Source organism: Sus scrofa, chromosome 4, assembly GCF_000003025.6.
Source record: "Sus scrofa isolate TJ Tabasco breed Duroc chromosome 4, Sscrofa11.1, whole genome shotgun sequence".
NCBI classification, from domain to species: Eukaryota; Metazoa; Chordata; class Mammalia; order Artiodactyla; family Suidae; genus Sus; species Sus scrofa.
Genome location: NC_010446.5, coordinates 74,740,619 through 74,758,003, shown reverse-complemented (window position 1 = coordinate 74,758,003; position 17,385 = coordinate 74,740,619). Strand labels below are relative to the sequence as shown.

The 17,385-nt window shown below is 43.7% G+C and overlaps 1 protein-coding gene and 1 long non-coding RNA gene across 4 annotated transcripts in view; one reads left to right on the top strand and one right to left on the bottom strand.

Moving 5' to 3' along the window:
• Positions 11,414-12,825, bottom strand: LOC110260291. Its single transcript, XR_002343316.1, has 2 exons — positions 12,698-12,825; positions 11,414-11,874 (listed from the first exon to the last, which is right to left on the bottom strand). It is a non-coding gene; the product is annotated as an uncharacterized LOC110260291 (long non-coding RNA).
• Positions 12,016-17,385, top strand: part of FAM110B (family with sequence similarity 110 member B) — a 134,536-nt gene continuing 129,166 nt past the window's right edge. For 2 of the 3 annotated variants that reach the window (XM_013988070.2, XM_001925806.5), the window contains exon 1: positions 12,016-12,320. The gene's annotated coding sequence lies outside the window, so the exon portion shown is untranslated. Of the gene's footprint in view, positions 12,321-13,612; positions 13,681-17,385 lie in introns of those variants that run through there. The other variant, XM_021089349.1, reaches the window with a different exon arrangement.

Here is a 17,385-nt window from a genome sequence, read left to right as displayed (position 1 = left end):
TACTCATGGATAGAAATCACATCCTGTAATTTGCTATGACTTCTCCCAGCCCTTCTGCTTCAAATGAGCAATGGACGATCTACAATGTAGTGAGTGGATTGTTGAAAAACCTCTTGTTACAACAGAGTACAATAACTGGTGGGGTGCATCTCCATAATTATGCAATCTCCACAATTACTCTGGTGGGACAGGGCAGAAGATTGTGACCTGTATATACTAATCTATTCATCATGCAATGGTTTATTAAAATGCCCTTTAAAATATAATAAGCTTCTGCATTTAAATGGATGTGTCCTTGTTTAGAAGATTCTCTCATTAGGAACAGCAAAGGCTTTCTTAGTGAAATTACAAATACACGTACATATATAGAAATAGAGAGGTAGATGCTAGTGTACACACAGAAGCTTATGAATAACACAGAGAGGAAATCAGTCTGTGGGAGGAAAAGATAGAAAATTCACAAAGTAGCATTTTCTTGCAACAGGGTTAGTGTGTGTACCCCTGGGGCCTGGGGGAGGGGGGTGTGCCATCTCTAGCATGCTCTGCAGAGTTAGGCAGTGGAGGCTATGTGGTTTTGTGGGGCAGCCTTGAAGAAACCAGAGGGTATAGAGAAGGATGCTGTAGAAATTGAAACTTCCATGCCTGTCTTCAGTTAAGTGGTCTTAAAACTGTTATGGCGGTCCCGTCAATCTGCTATGACCCACGTTGCTAAAATGTGTGATGTACTTAATTTATTTAGAGAAGAAAAATAATATCTAACAATAAAAAGTAAGTGATGTGTTTAAGATGCATGTGAACAAAATAGAATTAAGGGATGAAGACCTGATGTGATATGACTAGCACCTAAAATTAAGTACTTTTCATGGTCTATACACATGCTGTTAAGTATCACAAATGTGTATTGCTTATACAAGTCTTACATCTTGTATAGGAAAAGATTTTATCGTGACATTTCTATCTCAAAAAAAGTATCATTTAAGAATATTAACATTAATTATTTATACTAAAGTAATAGCAGCTTATGAGCTTTCATATTAATTATACATCTGCCATTATTTCTCAGTTGTATAACAATGTCTTTTAGACGTGAAACACTGAAAGTAGAAATGTGTTATCTGACACATCAGAAAAAAAATCATTTTTTTAAGTTGAGGCACTGGAAAACAAACATCATATCTATTTCATCAACATTTTACCCAGTTAAATGTCAGTTAAGGAGTACATTGTATGTATTAATATAAGATAACTTTCTGTATTTACAAACTTACATGGAAAATGCAACATAGGGTTCCTGTTGTGGCTCAGCAGAAACGAATCTGACTAGCATCCACGTGGGCACAGGTTTGATCCCCGGCCTCTCTCAGTGAGTTAAGGATCCAACATTGCGTGAGCTGTGGTGCAGGTTGCAGACACAGCTTGGATCTGGCATTGGTGAAGGTGTGGTGTAGGCCAGCGGCTACAGCTCTGATTGACCCCTTGCCTCAGAACCTCCATTTGCCACAGGGACGGCTCCAAAAAGACAAACAAACAAACAAACAAAAACAAAAAAAAAGAAGAGAAAGAAAATGCAACATGCCACATGGGCTTTAGACTGGTGGGAAAAGTGTGTGCATGTGGGTACACACTCATGTTAATTAGCACAATTTAATTCACTGAGGATATGAAATATGTGCTGTGTATATAATCATCTAGATTAAGCTACAGATCACCTAGACCATATAGGAAAGCATCTCTCAGGATTTTACAAGCTCAATAGTGCTTCGCCTAATCTCTGTTACACATGTGGCTCACATCTCCATTCTGAAAGAACTAAAATTATGATTTGAGAAAATATTATTGGAGTTCCCATTGTGGCGAAGGGGAAACAAATCTGACTAGGAACCATGAGCTTTCGTGTTCAATCCCTGGCCTCATTAGATCCCTGGGTTAAGGATCCCGCATTGCTGGGGCTGTGGCATGGGCTGGCAGCTATATCTCCAATTAGACCCCTAGCCTGGGAACCTCCATATGGCCCCAGAAAGCAAACAAATAAAAATAAAAAATAAATAAATAGATAAAAAATGAGAAAGGGGAAAATTAAAAAAAAAAGAAAAGAAAATATTATTGAAAATACTATTGTCTTTTCTCCAGTGAGGATTATTGGCTCTATTGCTAAATATTAGTTTACCATATATACTTGAGATTATTTTGAGATGCTCTATTCTGTTCTGCTGATCTTTGTGTCTGTTTTTATCCTGGTACCATACTGTTTTGATTACCTTAGCATTGTCATAGAGTTTGAAATCAGGAAGTGTGATTCTCAGAATCGCTTTGGATATTTGGAGTCTTTTGTGTTTCCAAATGAATTTTAGGGTACTCACTGGAGAAAAGATAGTCTGTTCAGTAAACAGCCCTGGGAAAATTGGATATTCACATGCAAAAAAGAAAGAAAGGAAGAAAGAAAGAAAGAAATGAACAAACAAACAAACTAGACCTTATCTTAAACCACTCAGAAAAAGTTACTTAGTTGTAGAACCTGAAGCCATTAATCTCCTAGAAGAAAACACAGAGGAGAGATCCTTGACATTGGACTTGGTAATATTTGGGGGGATATGACACCTAACGCACAAGCAACAAGATAAAAAATAAACAAGTGGGACTACATGGAACTAAAAAATTTCCACACAGCAGAAAGAGTAACCCATACAATGAAAAGTCAGCCAATGGGGTGAGAGAATGTATTTGCAAACCACACATCTGATAAGAGCTTAATATCCAAAATATATAAGAAATTCATAAGCTCAATAAAACTACAGAAAATAATGTAGTTAAAAAATAAATGAAGGATTTGAGTAGACATTTTTCCAAAGAGAATATTCAAATAGCCAACAGGTGCATAAAAAGATGCTCAACATCACTATTCATCAGGAAAATGCAAATCAAAACCAAAATTTAAAAAAAAATGAGATATCATCTTATACCTCTTAGAAGAGCTATTATCAAAAAGACAAGAAAAAAGTGTTGGCAAGACAATGGAGAAAAGAGAACCCTTGTGCATTGCTGGTGGGAATGTAAATTGGTGCAACCGCTATGGAAGAAAGTATGGAGTTTCTTCAAAAAATTAAAATTGCAACTACCACATGATCCAACAATTCCACTTCTGGGTGTATATTGGAAGGAAATGAAAACACTAATTCAAAAAGATATCTGCACTCTTATGTTCATTGCAGCATTACTTACAAAAGCTAAGACTTGGAAACAATCTAAGTGTCCATCCATGGATTAATGGACAATGAAAATGTAGACATTAACCACAATGGAATATCTTCAGCCATAAAAAGAAGGAAATCCTGCCATTTATGACAACACAGATGAATCCTGAGAGCATTACACTAAGTGCAAAAAGTCAGACAGAGAAAGATGAATTTCTGTGTGATTTCACTTATATGTGAAAAACAAAAAACCAAAAAAAAAAACCCCAAAAAACCTCATAGCAACAGAGAACAGATCGGTGGTTGTCCTGTGACAGGGGTGTTGAGGGGAAAGTGAGGGTGGTCAAAGATGCAAACTACAGACTTCCAGTTACAAGGTAAATTCTCAGATGTGATATACAGCAGGGCACTCAGTGAGCAACAAGTATTATATATTTGAGAGTTGCGAAGAGGTGACCTTAAAAGTTCTCCTTGCAAAAAAAAAAAAAATTATAACTATATGAGGTGATGGATGTTAGGTCAACCTGAAGTGGTGATGACTGCACAGTGTATTCTTGTATCATATCATTATGTTGCACATCTCAAATGCATATATACACTATTACCTGTCAGCTGTATCTCAGTAAAATTGGGGGAAGGGAAAAAATAGTGGCCACATGTTCTTGGAGGGAGAAGGCAGAGTCAGTTGGCAGGCAGGTGTGCCTGAAGCAAGCACATCTCTGCCTCCACGTTGCCAGTATTCTAAAACGTTAATTCTCCTGCAGCCCCACCGCCACTCCCAGAGCCCTGACCAGGGGATTCACATCTTACTTGGTACCAGAACTGTCATCGGAAGTCTATTTTCTCAAATATAACATATGCATTTAGAGAAAAATAACACCTTATTCAATGAAGGTTAACAAGAATATTTTGTGATTCATATTCTTCGATGTGTGGCTCTATGGATCTTTTTGAATCCAAGGAAGAGTTAGTTGGTCCTTTCTCAGACTCTCCTGGATTCTGATAGGTATGACAAGGTCCAGGAGATGCCCCACTGGCTCTCGGGTAGCTGAGCTCAGAGCTGGCACTGCTCCAGGATGACAGCACTTCCCGTGCTCAGGACTGTGCAGGAAATGCTGCAGTGTCCAGACTCTGGACCAGGTCCACGGCATTCGAAGCCGATGAATGTAAAAGTACATCATGATTCGGCTGCTCTCTGAGCATGCGTTTACCTCAGTGAGGAGCTGATGATGTTTTGCCGGCTGCTCTGATTTTGCTAAGTCATGCAAGAAATTTCACCAGAAGAGTTTGCTCCATCAGTGGTACTCACCTCCAGCTTACAGCTTAGGGAGGCCAGTGGGACCCACTGGAATGCCATTCACAGAGCAGGGCAGCACATTGGTGCCTAGTGAGGTCTGAGTTCTGAGAGTGGCAATCTACTCCACTGTAACTGAGGCCAACCTTCTAAGAACAGCAGGATTAAGATGTTTACAAAGAGTTTGGGAACCCAGCCAACCCCAAATCCATAAGGAATTACTATGCTTTATGATTAGGAAAAAATTGTGTGTATTTACATTTTTTCCTTATTCCTTTGCATAAAACTCTCCACTCACAACTAAATAGGAGGTAGGGACTGCCAGGGGCGGACAAGTGCAGGCTGATAAAACAGCCTAACTGCACGCAGGACTTCTGTCGCCCAGGCTGACTGGGTCTGTGTGTCTGTCCCAACTTGTCTTTTCTCAGAAACACAAAACGGCAACCTAGGCTGATTTGTTCTCCTAAGAGATTTCAACAGACAGTGATTTGGTGTTCTTGTACATTCTCCAGTCGTTTGGATGGGGTGGAACGGTGAGCTGGGAAGGAAAGGCGCTCCCTCCCCCACCCCCTTTATCTTTTCCTAAGCTGCCTACTTCCACACCCACCTCAGCCCACTCTTGGGGCCACTGGCTGGCCACTTGCAAACGCTGATATTCCAAAAGGACACCTGCTTAGAAGTCTTGGCTGCTGGTGGTCAAACCAGCAGGAAATTAAGGCTATGCGTACTTTGTGAGTAAATAAACCATGTTGGAATCGTTGAACTATTACTGAAAAAGATTAACTTTTACCAATTTGAGGAAAGGAAGAAGCACCATAAAGAGGTAACAAGGAAGACATCTGACGGGTTGCAGGATTTCACAAGGAACAGGGGAAGCCCTTGTCCTAAGGGCAGGTAAGAAGTGAAAGATTTGATGCAGGAGTGAAAACACTGACAACGGCAGAGCTCTGGTGACAGGTGAGGGAGGGAGGGGCGAGTGGGCGGATGAGCTAAAATTCACTGCCGTCCCCAAGGCGTTCTGACATTTTGTTAAAAATTTCCCAATAATTTGCGGGTGATTTCTGCAAATGTCAGAAGTGGCATTGCTCATCCTTTAGATTCGTACGCGGTGCCTGAAAAATAGAATGTCTACACATGAATTTCTGAATATATCTTTGCCCAACATTGAGAAACCACAATTCCCACTTTAGAAAGAGTTCGGGGAAAAAAATGCACATTGAACCCTGAGACTCAAAGTCTGCATACCTACTTACACGTGTTTTAAAGACAGGAAACTGGTGATTATACATCAGTGCCATCTGTGGCTCTGAGACCTCATATTCCCTTATTTGTCCTTTTCTCCTTGTCTTCTCATGCTGATTATCTGCTTTGCTTGTTAGTGGCTCTACTGCACAATGGCAGAGAGGAGGAGAAAAGTCCAAATTAGTTCATTTCTCTGGCTACTAATGAATTGGTTTAATATTTGGTCAGGAAGAGGTGTGAATGAAATTAGAGGTTCCAGTTATTCATGTCACCTCTGATTTTTGATTCTGGGGAAAATATGAATTTGAACGCACTGCACAAAATACATGGATTGTGTAAGTGGCTTAATGCTCTAAGTTCACCTTGCCACAAATAGTTTAAGAACACTCCGCATCCTCAGTGCAGTATTTCACCCTGTCTGTGAGAATACAGCAGCCATATATATTAACCCAATATTCCACGTACTATACGAGCCAATTCTGACAAGTTAAGCCTTTTGACATAGTTGAAAATCTGGACGTAAGGGATCATTTTGAGTCAAATCAAAATAAGAAAGAGCTCATGGATGTCCTTTACAGAAGCGGGCCCAGCATCTCAGTTCTGAAGCCTAGATCAGCTAATGGTTGCAACCTCTCTGCATCATTAACTTGTTATATGCAATATTTGGCAGAGTTCCCCAGGAAATTTTTAGATGTGTGCGGTGTCAATAACAGAATAGAAAAATATGTTCAGTTCAGTTCAGTTCAACAGACAGCGTCTGCAGGCTCTGCGGGTCTCAGCTCCTGGGAACACACCTCGTTATTCCTCGTAACTTAGCATCAATGCCCTCCACCAGCCCCCCATCCTGGGGGCCAATGACACCACCTTCTCCTTTGTCTGTCTCTCCTTTGTCTCCTGCTCCTGCTAAAATCTAGGTTGACTCATCTTTCCTTGTCTTCCCTTCAGCTTCTGCAGCATTTTTGCAAGTGATTTCCTGTATTCACTTCCCTGGTTCCGGCCTGGATCCTGACTGTGCTGGGGGGAGGGGGAGGGGGACAATGACTTCAGTGCTGACAAGTTCAGGTCACGAGCACTAGGGGTCCAAGAGACAGTGTGTGGAATCCGGTACAGTGTTTGTTTCGAATTTCTAATCCAAGGCAGTCTATTATGTACATACCAATGACAGACTGTAACATCATGTCCCAACAATGTCGCATTGCTAGAAAAGTGTCTCCCCACAGGCTTCCACTGTCTAAACTCACCTGTCCTTGAGCAGTAGCAACAATTCTCGGACCACGGCAGCACTAGCCCAGTGGAGGGCTAGAAAAAGAAACTGCACTGAAGATCAGAAAATGAGGTGGGAGTTAGAGATCAAAATTCTGTTGTCACTGACACATCAGTGGTAGATGGAGACACAGAATTGGGGAAAAAAACTGTAGGAAGAGTGGCTGGACAGAGGTAGCGCAGGCTGGGGCCACAGGCACCAGAATGTGGCCAAAAGCAAGCACACAATCTGAGAAAACAAAAGTGAGAAGGTGGAAAACAGAGGGGCCAGTGGAGAGAGACGCACGGGCTTGGGGCAGGCTGTGGGTCCACTGAAGTGGGTGCCTCACCCTGAATGCCTCCAAGAGGCATTTAGTTCAGTGTCCTCTGCTAATTAAGGCAGGCTGCAGTGGGGAGTTCCTGCTGTGGCTTAGCAGGTTAAGGACATGCCTAGAATCCATGAGGATGTCAGTTCCATCCCTGGTCTCACGCAGTGGGTTAAGGATCTGGTGTTGCCGCAAAGTTGCAGATGTGGCTCGGATCCAGATCTGGCGTTGCTGTGGCTGTGGTGTAGGCTGAAAGAAAAGATAGGCTGCAATGGACTGAATATTTGTGTAATCCAAAATTCACACATTGAGTATAACTGAACCACTTTGCTGTATACTTGAAACTAACCAACACTGTACATTAACTGTGTTTCACTAACAATTTTAAAAATAATTCGTACATTGGAGTTCCCGTTGTGGCACAGTGGAAACGAATCCAAGTAGGAACCATGAGGTTGTGGGTTTGATCCCTGGCCTCGCTCAGTGGGTTAAGGATCTGGTGTTGCCGTTGCCGTGAGCTGTGGTGTAAGTCACAGACGTGGCTCGGATCTGGCGTTGCTGTGGCTCTGACGTAGGCTGGTGGCAACAGCTCTGATTAGACTGCTAGCCTGGGAACTTCCATATGCTGTGGGTGCAGCCTTAAAAAGACAAAAGACAAATAAATAAATAAAATAATTCATACATTGAAATCCTGACCCCCAAAGTGATGATCCCAGTAGGTGAGGCCTCTGGAGGTTGTTAGGTCATGAGGGTGGGGCTCTCACGAATGGGATTAGAGCCCTTGAGAAAGAAACCCCAGAGAGCTTCCTGAGCCCTTCCCCTTCTGCCATCTGGGGACACAAGGAGAAGCTGTGCTGTCACCAGACACCAGATCTGCTGGTGCCCTCATTTTGGACTTCCTGGTCTAGAGAACAGTGAGAAGATAATGTCTGTTGTTTATAAGCAGCCTGGTCTATGGTATTTATGTTATAACAGTCCAAATAGACTAAGACACAGGTACATAAATATATTACATGTTTTAGAAAAAAGTCCATCCAAATAGTTAACACAAACCTGGAGTAATTTACTTGAAAAATCCAATCACTGAGAACACTGCCTTCATTGATGAAACAAACATAGGAGGCGTCAGTGCTGTCTAACAGGACTCTTTCAAGGCGATGATGAAAATGTTTATTTGTCTCTCCAATGTGTGGCCAATGGCACTTGACAAGTGGCTAGTGTGATCGAGACACTGAAGTCTTCATCCACTCAAATTTTAAGTTATTTAAATGTAAAGAGCTCACATGTTAGGGGCTGTCTTATTGGATAGATGATTCATACAACTCATAGGTAAGTTTGCGTTTGCTTTAGGGGAAAAGATACACAGGCTTTGGCGTCAGGTGGACTAACTTTTAAATCCCCTAATTACTACCTCCATGACCTTGGATGTGTCATTCACCTTCCTGGGCCTGAGCTTCCTCTTTATGAAATGGAGCTCATAATATTTATGCTTAAGGCCATCTTCATGACTGAAAAGGAGGCATGTACCCTGCCTAGCACAGACCAAGTCCTCCATAAATGACAGCTGTAACCATGTTAAATGGCACGACTCAGTATTCATGAATGTAACTCAATTGTTTTGACTCCTCCGATCATTAGCAGGAACAAGTAATAAGCTGTGAACTATTCAATAAGCGATAACCCCGGGGCAGCTGGCTCTGGTGGAGCCACCTCTCTCTGCAGCAATTGGCGCTTCTGCTTAAAGTTAAAGATTCTCTTATCTCTGCTTTGCTGGGAGCTGGCCTTTTCCAGGGTGATTGCTTCAAGCAAATCCTTCTCCTCCTAAGGAGCATTCCTTGCTGCTTTTTCTATAACCTCAGAAGAGCCAAAAGCTGTGCAAGGAAAAGACAAATTGAGCACGTCTGATCAGAGGGCTTCTCAAGTCTTTTCCTGTGGAATTAAGAGCACTTATTCATGGATCTCATTCACCTTCACCCTGGCTGAGCATCACAGCCTCTCAGGGAAATTTTTTAAGTAGATGTGCCTATTCCTCCTCCCCACAACCTGGAGAACTGGTGTCCTTAGGGGTATTCAGGCAATTCTGTTTCTGGGTTTGAAGACCAGTGTCTTATGCCATGTTTCCGGGTGGGTTTGGGACAGATGGGGTTGTTGGAGCCCAGGTCAACTGAGAGATGCTGTACCTCTCTAAGAGCACTTGGGTAAGGAAATGGCACAGGCACCACATGGATCTGGCACGTGGATGCGGGAAAGCTCCAGGTATTTGATTGACATTTTCACTGGGGAATCATAGCCAGTCACTTGAACAAGTGTCAATCAGCATTGGGTCTCAGATTCCAGAACTAATTTTTTTTTTTTTTTGGCTTTTCCTTCTAAGTTACCCTGTCATGTTTCTAGAGTTGGGTCACCTCCTTATATTGTTCTTTGCTGGGGCTCAGATCCGTTGATGCTATGTTATTATTCAGCTCATGAGCTTTTATACATGAAATTTCACTAGCTGTCCATGCAACATGGTATATACCTGTGTGAAGGAAGACTGGAGAAATCTCCAAACTGGGATCAGAGTTCCCACAAGACACCCAAGGCTCAAAGCAAGGTCCATCCAGCCCACCCTCCGGCCAACAGCACTCCTACTGCTCACAGTGACCTGTGAGTCATGGTTAAGCAACACAGTGATTAGTGTAAGGATGCTTGTTTAGGGTACTAGTCAAATACTGTTACATACTTCTAGAGACAAAAATCTCTGTGAGACAGAAGAATTCCAAGCATTGGCCAATGGCCCACTTCTCCTGAACAATAAAATTCCAGCACGACAGACCAATTTCAGCAGTTCCTGAAAGTTTGTAGCAGACCCTCCAACTGTCAGTCCAGAAAAAAAGGAAAGGTCCTATTCAGCAAATATCAAGACTGATGAAGGTAACTTTTATTGGAATAAATGATAACACAAAAACATCCATGGGGATAGTCCAGTTTAGACATGTTACTATCTTATCTCTGATTTTCTAACCACATCTTTTATTAATTTTTGGTTTGCAGAAGGACAATGTGAAAATATAAATTCTACCCTGGGTAACAGTAATACCCTAAATGATACCCTTAGTCCTATCACAAGGTAGGGCTTCCTGCTAAGTGACCTTCTCGGCATATAGTCTATTACAAAGAAGCAATTTATGTGACAGAAGCTACAACTCCTAATATTCAGAGCCTGGATCATTTGGGAATCTTTCACGGCTTCACCAGTGAGTATTTTGGAAAGCAACCTAGCTCGAAATAGAATAAGCTAAAAAGATACTTTACCAGTGCCTTTCCTCCAAAGTCCAGAAATTTTGAAGGGTTTCCAGAGAGCAGCTGCCTGGAGGGGCTTGTTCCTGTCATCAGGATGCTACCTGTTTCTGTTGCTCTGTTGGTTTTCTTCTAGATTGGCTTTCTTCTCTAACAGGCTGCCTCCAGCTGCTGCAGGCTTACATGGTCTGGCCTTGAAAGAAAGCTGCCACACCAGTTCAGAAAAAGGACCCTCCCTCCACTAGGACCTGTGCCAGCCCCCTTCCCCTTAGTGCCAGGGAATGAGAGGCACTCTGATTGGCAGGCCTGGGTCACGTGCCCTTGTGATGGCAGAGACAGCGTGTATCACAAAACAGCAGGGAGCAATCCCCAAAAAGGAAGACACTGGGGCAAAGAAGTTAATTTTTTTTTTTTAAATAGACTTCTTTGGAGTGAGAGAAGCTGGTTCCATTTGCTATGGGAATGATGAAAAGGAACTTCATTTTGTAACATGATTTTGGGAGTTCATGGAGACCACAACAGAATCTGTGATCACATGGAATGCATTAGTATGCCAAAGGAAAGTTCCATTGAAAACCCAGGATCATGTCACTTTCTTAAAATGGTTCTCCTGTAAATAGCCAAAAATCCATTATGGGGAGCCTGAGTTTTATTTATGTGATAATTTCTGAACTAGAATGGAACAGAGTCACACAGTTCAAATACAGATGCTCTTTCTCAGAAAATGGGATGAGGGCAACTGTATTCCAAAGGTACTAAAGATATAAAATAAAGTTTTGCTACATATTTTACAGAAATACTTATGTTTGCATCTCATTCAAATTCAACCATTTTGATAAATATAGATTTTATCTTTTCGAATTCTTAGTTGCAAAAATTAAACTAGAATGGGTTTAATCTTCCTAAAACAATAAAACCCTCAAAACCCCAACCAAGTTACTAAGCAAATCTAAACAAAAAGCAATACCAAACCATGCTTTATGAGATGAATAAAGATGCATCCTCAAGGGTTTACTTAATTTTGAAACATCAGTTGGCCCATACTCTAGGGACTGTATATTGTGTTAGACATTTTTTTCTATGTTCTTCATCGTCTTCTTCAAACCTTTTTTAGACTCATAAATGTCTGCAGAAATTTAGTCTACAAATACCAAGACTGTCCATCTGAGTATATGAGTTAGTCAACAGAGAATGTCTTCAGGCACCAGGACCTTCTGGAGGGTTGACTGATGGGTTATCACTTTCACAAACAGGCTCCAGGTCTGGGGTTTCTTGGCAGTTGGGATCCAGCGATTCTCGCCTGGGGAGAGAGTGGGGGTGAGTTGGAGGTGGGGAGGGGGTTGGAGTGGGAGTGAGGGGCGGGGACGGGGTGGGGGAGGGGACTAGAAGTGGGGGTGCGGGAGGGGGTGGAGACAGGGGCGGAGCGCCCCGGGGGGCGTGCACACTCCTGGGGACACGCGCTCTGGGCGCCGGCACCGCGCTCCGAGTTCCCTCCCTCGCTCTCTGGCGAAGGCAGCCCGAGCCCTCCCACTCTGTGCAGCCCGAGCTGCCGCGGCCGCCGCCAGTCCGGCCCTCCGCCGCCCGCGTCCCGCGCCCCCTCGGCAGTCCCCGTCCTCGCTCCGCCCTCCAGCAGCCCCGGCGGCCCGGCCCTCGTCCCTCGCCGGCCCGGACTCTCCCTCCACGCCGTTCGCCGGAGCCCGGCGCCCTGCTCGGGCCGCACCGCTCGCGGCCCGGAGCGCGGCCGAGGTAAGACTGGGCCGGGGGCCGGGGAGGGATGGCCGGGGCCTGTCGGGGACCTGGTCGGGGGAGCCGCACCGCGCCGCGCCCCGATCGCGGACAATGCCGACGCCGCGCGCGGCCGCAGAGTTGTCGGGTCCGCCCCTGCCGCCTCCCGGCGGCCTGGGTGTCGGTTCCTCTGGGCCCGGGGGCCGCATGGCCCGGACCGACCCGGGCCGGTGTTTCGGGCCGCGAGCCGGAGCGCGGGACCACTGCCCTGCCCGCGCCCCCCGGGCCCTGGATGGGGGCCCCGGAGCGGCGGGGAGGCCGAGCAGGGGATGGGCGTGCGTGGCGAGGTTGGGGGGTTCCCACGGAAGAGGGGGGGTCGGCGAGGGCTGGGGACCCACCGGGCCGGGGCTCCTCGAGTGGCCTCTCAGCTCGGGTGCCGAGTCTTAGGTAGCCTGTAATCGCTGGCGGAGAATTCTTGCAAGAAATGCAGATTCAGAGGCTCCGAAAGTTTGTTTTTGGTTCCTCCCTCCAGCTCCATCCATGGTCTCAGTTGTCTGGACTTTCTTTGAAAGCGGAGGGAATTGAAACAGAATTAAATTGTCCTCAGCTCACTCGTGTCCCCACCACCCCCACGGAACTCGGAACTTGGCCGCAGGGCGGTTGCGGGTTGCGGGAAGGCGCGGAGCCCGCTGCTCAGCCAGGAGCTGCAATGTCCCTGGCAGTGACAGCTCTCCCTCCATGCAGGCTGGTGGGGAAGCGGCAGGAACTTTGCTGCACGCTTAAATCACTCGGCAAAGTGGAAAGCCAGCACCTGGTGCCCTGCTTTTTTTAACCCTTTCAAGTTGGTGTTTAGATTTATTGAGCCATAAAAATAAGCAGGCTTTCTTTCCCGCTCGAGATACAAGCTAACTTCGCATTTTTTACTGTGCGAAATCTGGCACGCATCTGTGACAACATTGCGTGGCTGGCGTCGTAAGGACTACACACGGGTCTGATTTTGAGGATTTTGAGAAGGGGAACAGGATAGTAAAATAAGCATATTTGCGGTATAAATGGTATGACTTCCGTTTTCTCTGTTTCCCTTGTTGGCTGTAAAGCTATTTATTTAGCCTTTCCCCCCCAATTTACACTTAGAGTCATTCCATGGGAAATACTTGTACGTATGTATTTTGTGACATGGCCACCTCTGGTCATTCAGATGAGCTATTAATTAAGGTTATTTTGACAAAGGGGTGAGTTAATGGTAAGCCAGAGTTCTTCCTGGGGTGACATTCCAGTTGCTTTACCCTCTAGTATTTAATCTGTGGTGTTACCGTCCATGGTATTTTGTCAACACGGTAATCTGCAGAGTTTAGAATAGTACCTGCAACACCCCCCCTAGGTAAGTAGCCGCTGGTTTTCTTTTTAATTTTTATTGTCAGTCCATGTGTTTTTTTTTTGTTTTGTTTTTTTTTTTTTTTTTTTTTTTTTTCTGTTTGGAAAATGGTTGTCTGGGTTTTTTTTTTGTTTTTTTTTTTTTTTTTTTTTTTCATCCCAGGTCTTTCCAGTCATGGTCGGTTTTAAGTCTGTGGTTTACTCTTAGAGCATTGAGGTTGGGTCGTTTTGCTTATGAGTGAGGAGCTGTTCTGTGTATTCTTATGTACTGTGTCTAGCGGATCTGTGAAGACAGGAACACAGTCCCGCACCTGGTCGCAACCAGGTGCATTTCCTGAGGCTTCAGTATCCTTAAGGGCCTGATTCTCAAGGAGAAGCCTAGACTAGACATGAGGAGAAACCTGGGTTCTGAACCCCATCCTGAACCCCTTTGTTCTATAGGTTTAGAATAATACTTTCAATTCCTGTTGCTGCTAGGGCAGCAGTTAGGTAACTCCCACGGCATCAAAATAAATAATAAAAGATAAATATAGGAACTGTGTTTACATACATCAATCAGAACACATAATTCTAACCCGTTCTTTAGCATCTTTAGAGTGAAGTTTACAGTGTAACTAGCTAAGAAAAATGAAAACTACTTGATTGCCATGTGTTGTTAACCAAAAGATTATGTTTATGTTTTCTACCTAGGGATTTTAAAAGAGTGTCAGGAGTTTACTTTCTGAGGTCCCCGCCCCCCCACTTTTAACATTTTCTTTCCTAAACAGTTTACTTACCTAAGAAAAGGCAGTGATTAACTCTTGGGGCCCTGCAGAACCAAGGCTGCTGTGGCCCAAGTGTGGCAGTAGATGGCGCTGTGGATAACGCTGGTAGATGGGATGCTATTAGCAATTTCCTAGCCTGCCCTCTCCCCCAAAATACACCCTCTCTGCACTGATAGCCCCCCAACAATCTTCTTAGGAAAAAAACTTTTTTAAAAGTTTGTCCTTTGTATTTTCAACTTTTTAAGATTATCTACTTTCTCTGAAAACCAGGGCGTTCCAGGTGTTAAGACAAACACTGTCAATATATTATTTAGTTGGCTGTACCTTTGTCCCTTATTTTCCCATAATAGAGTAAGAGTGATTGTTCCAGGCCTAGGGGATCTCCAGCTACCCTGAGCTTTTTTTTTTTTCCTCCATACTTCTAGGAGAGAGAAACAAATGATAAGAAATCTATTTGCTTCTTGACTTTAAGAGAACAACTTCCTAGCGCGAATTCTCTTTTGTTCTGGTTTTTAACATTGTTCTGCCTCCAGGATGAGGCAGTAAGAATTGAGAATCAGGCTGAAGGCTTGGGAGCTCTCTACAGCCATGACTCATCCACAAAAAATATATTTGTTCTACTTAGTCCAGCACCAGAACTCCTGAAATAAGAGTTTTCTGGACTGTGATGGGCGTTATCTCCATGGGCCAGCTCTGGACCTGGCCCAGTCCCAGGCAGATGATGGTGCATTTTCTACACTCTTCCAGTGAAGGGCACTTGTTGTTATCTCCTTGCTGCAGGTGAGCCGAAGTGACTTGGCTGAGTCACAGGGCTCTTGAGCAGCAAAGCTGCGGTGTACATGTGCCCAGGAGCCCCCAGGTCCTGCCACCACATTTTGCACCATGAGAACCCCTGTTTGGCGCATACATGAAGCATTCACCACATCCCTTTGGGGCTAAATCCCAACGCACCTCTTCTTCATAACTCAGTGACATGCTTTGAATTTCTTGGGTAGCATTTGGTCAGAAAAGCATCCTAAACAGGAGAAATTAATGTAATTTTCAGAGGAGAACCTCCTAAGATTTCTCGACCCCTTGTTAAAGATGCTTATTTTCAGAGGGCTGAGGAGAAGGCTGGCAGGTTTAACTTCTTTGAACTACGTCTTACAAAGTAGCCATGTCTGGTCTGTTTTTTGGCTTTGCTGATCAGGTGATCTGGTGAAAGTCCTAGTCCCCTGTCCCCAGTGACTTTCTTTCTTTCCTTTGAGTCGAAGGAGGTTCATCATTTTGATCAATTAGATACAGCAGAGGGGATTATCCTGGTTAATGAAGCATGGGATCCCATATCCTTTCTGTGTCTTCATTGTTTTTTTTTTTAATTTTTTTCTTTAGTTTTGCACTATAGCCAGAGCCTGATGTAAATTTTTCATGGTGTTCTTTTTTTGGTATGGAAAGCGTTATAGAAACACACAAAAGTCATGCTTGAGAGTTGCTCAGAAGAGAACACCAATTATGCCTGAAGTGGTTGCCAAAGAAGTTGAACATAGTGTTGGTTCTGAACTTTGTCGGGATTAGTTATGGGATGTTCCCATAGAAGGTTTTGGAGAATAGTTATAAGAAATTTAGTTTTTCATTGTTCATGGATGCCATGGCCCAAACAACTAATTATAGGTAATTAGATACCAGCAAAGGCAGTGTATTGCAAAATACTTTTTTGGTTGTTGTTGGAAATCTTATTTCCCAGACTAAGGATTGAACCCTGGCTGCATTGGTGAAAGTGCTGAGTCCTAACCACCAGGCCCACCAGGGCACTCCCTGTATTGCAGAGTACATTTTCATCCTGTTTTTAAACCTCGGTTTGTTTCTGGATGACCCTTTGTGATACAGAATTAATGAACTCAAATCATACATATTCCTTCCTATTCTGGCATGTTTGGTTCCCTCCTCCTTTGAGAAGGACTTGCCCATGATTTTTTTTACATTTTTTTACCTTCTATCAGTTTGAGTCTCATAAGGAGAATCATGTAAGAACAGAGCATTTAAAAACGAGTCTTGGTTTTTTTAAATTTTTTTATTGTTTAAGGAAACGTTAGTAGATGAAGCAAATTACTTCTTTTTTCCAGTATGATTAAACAATTCTAAATTGGTACCAGCACTAAAGATGGGATTTTAAAATTTACATGCTTTAGAGAGAAGTTCAAAGGTGAACACTCAGCCAAAGGAAACAATATGTCATTTGGCAGACAGGTTTCTAGAAGAATTATAAGAATTCTGTGCTGTGTTTTAGACATCAGAACAAGATCAATGGGTTTTGAAATTGTCCAGTTCCAGATAAAGCTTTTAAAAACACAGTTCAGGAGCATATGGGAAATTTTAGAGTAGTTATGTTGCAATGCAAAGCATTTTTTTTCCTCAGAGCCCCATTAGAGGTTTGTTTCATCTTTTTGTCTTTTTCAGGAACAATCACTGATATCCTTCAAAATGGTCATTCTTGGAGTTCCCGTTGTGGCTTAGCGGTTTATGAACCCAGGTTGTACCCATGAAGACATGGGTTTGATCCCTGGCCTCACTCAGTGGGTTAAGGATCCAGCGTTGCCATGAGCTGTGGTGTAGGTTGCAGATGAGGCTTGGATCCCGTGTTGCTGTGTCTGTGGTGTAGGCAGGCAACTGCAGCTCCAATTGGACCCCTAGCCTGGGAACTTCTATATGCTGTGGGTGTGGCCAAAAAAAGCAAAAAAAAAAAAAAAAAAAAAAAATTGCATCATAACCGTGTACCCCCATCAGACCCTCAGAAAGAAAGCAAACTGCCTATTTAGTGGTGACACACCACCTGTTGTGACATGGACCCTGATTTCAGGGATTAACATGGGACAATAGAGGTGTCTTAGAAACGGTGAAATACGGTATTTTCTGGCGCTCAAGCTGAGAGGGCCTGCAGATTTGTACTTCATTTTTATCTGTGTCTGAAT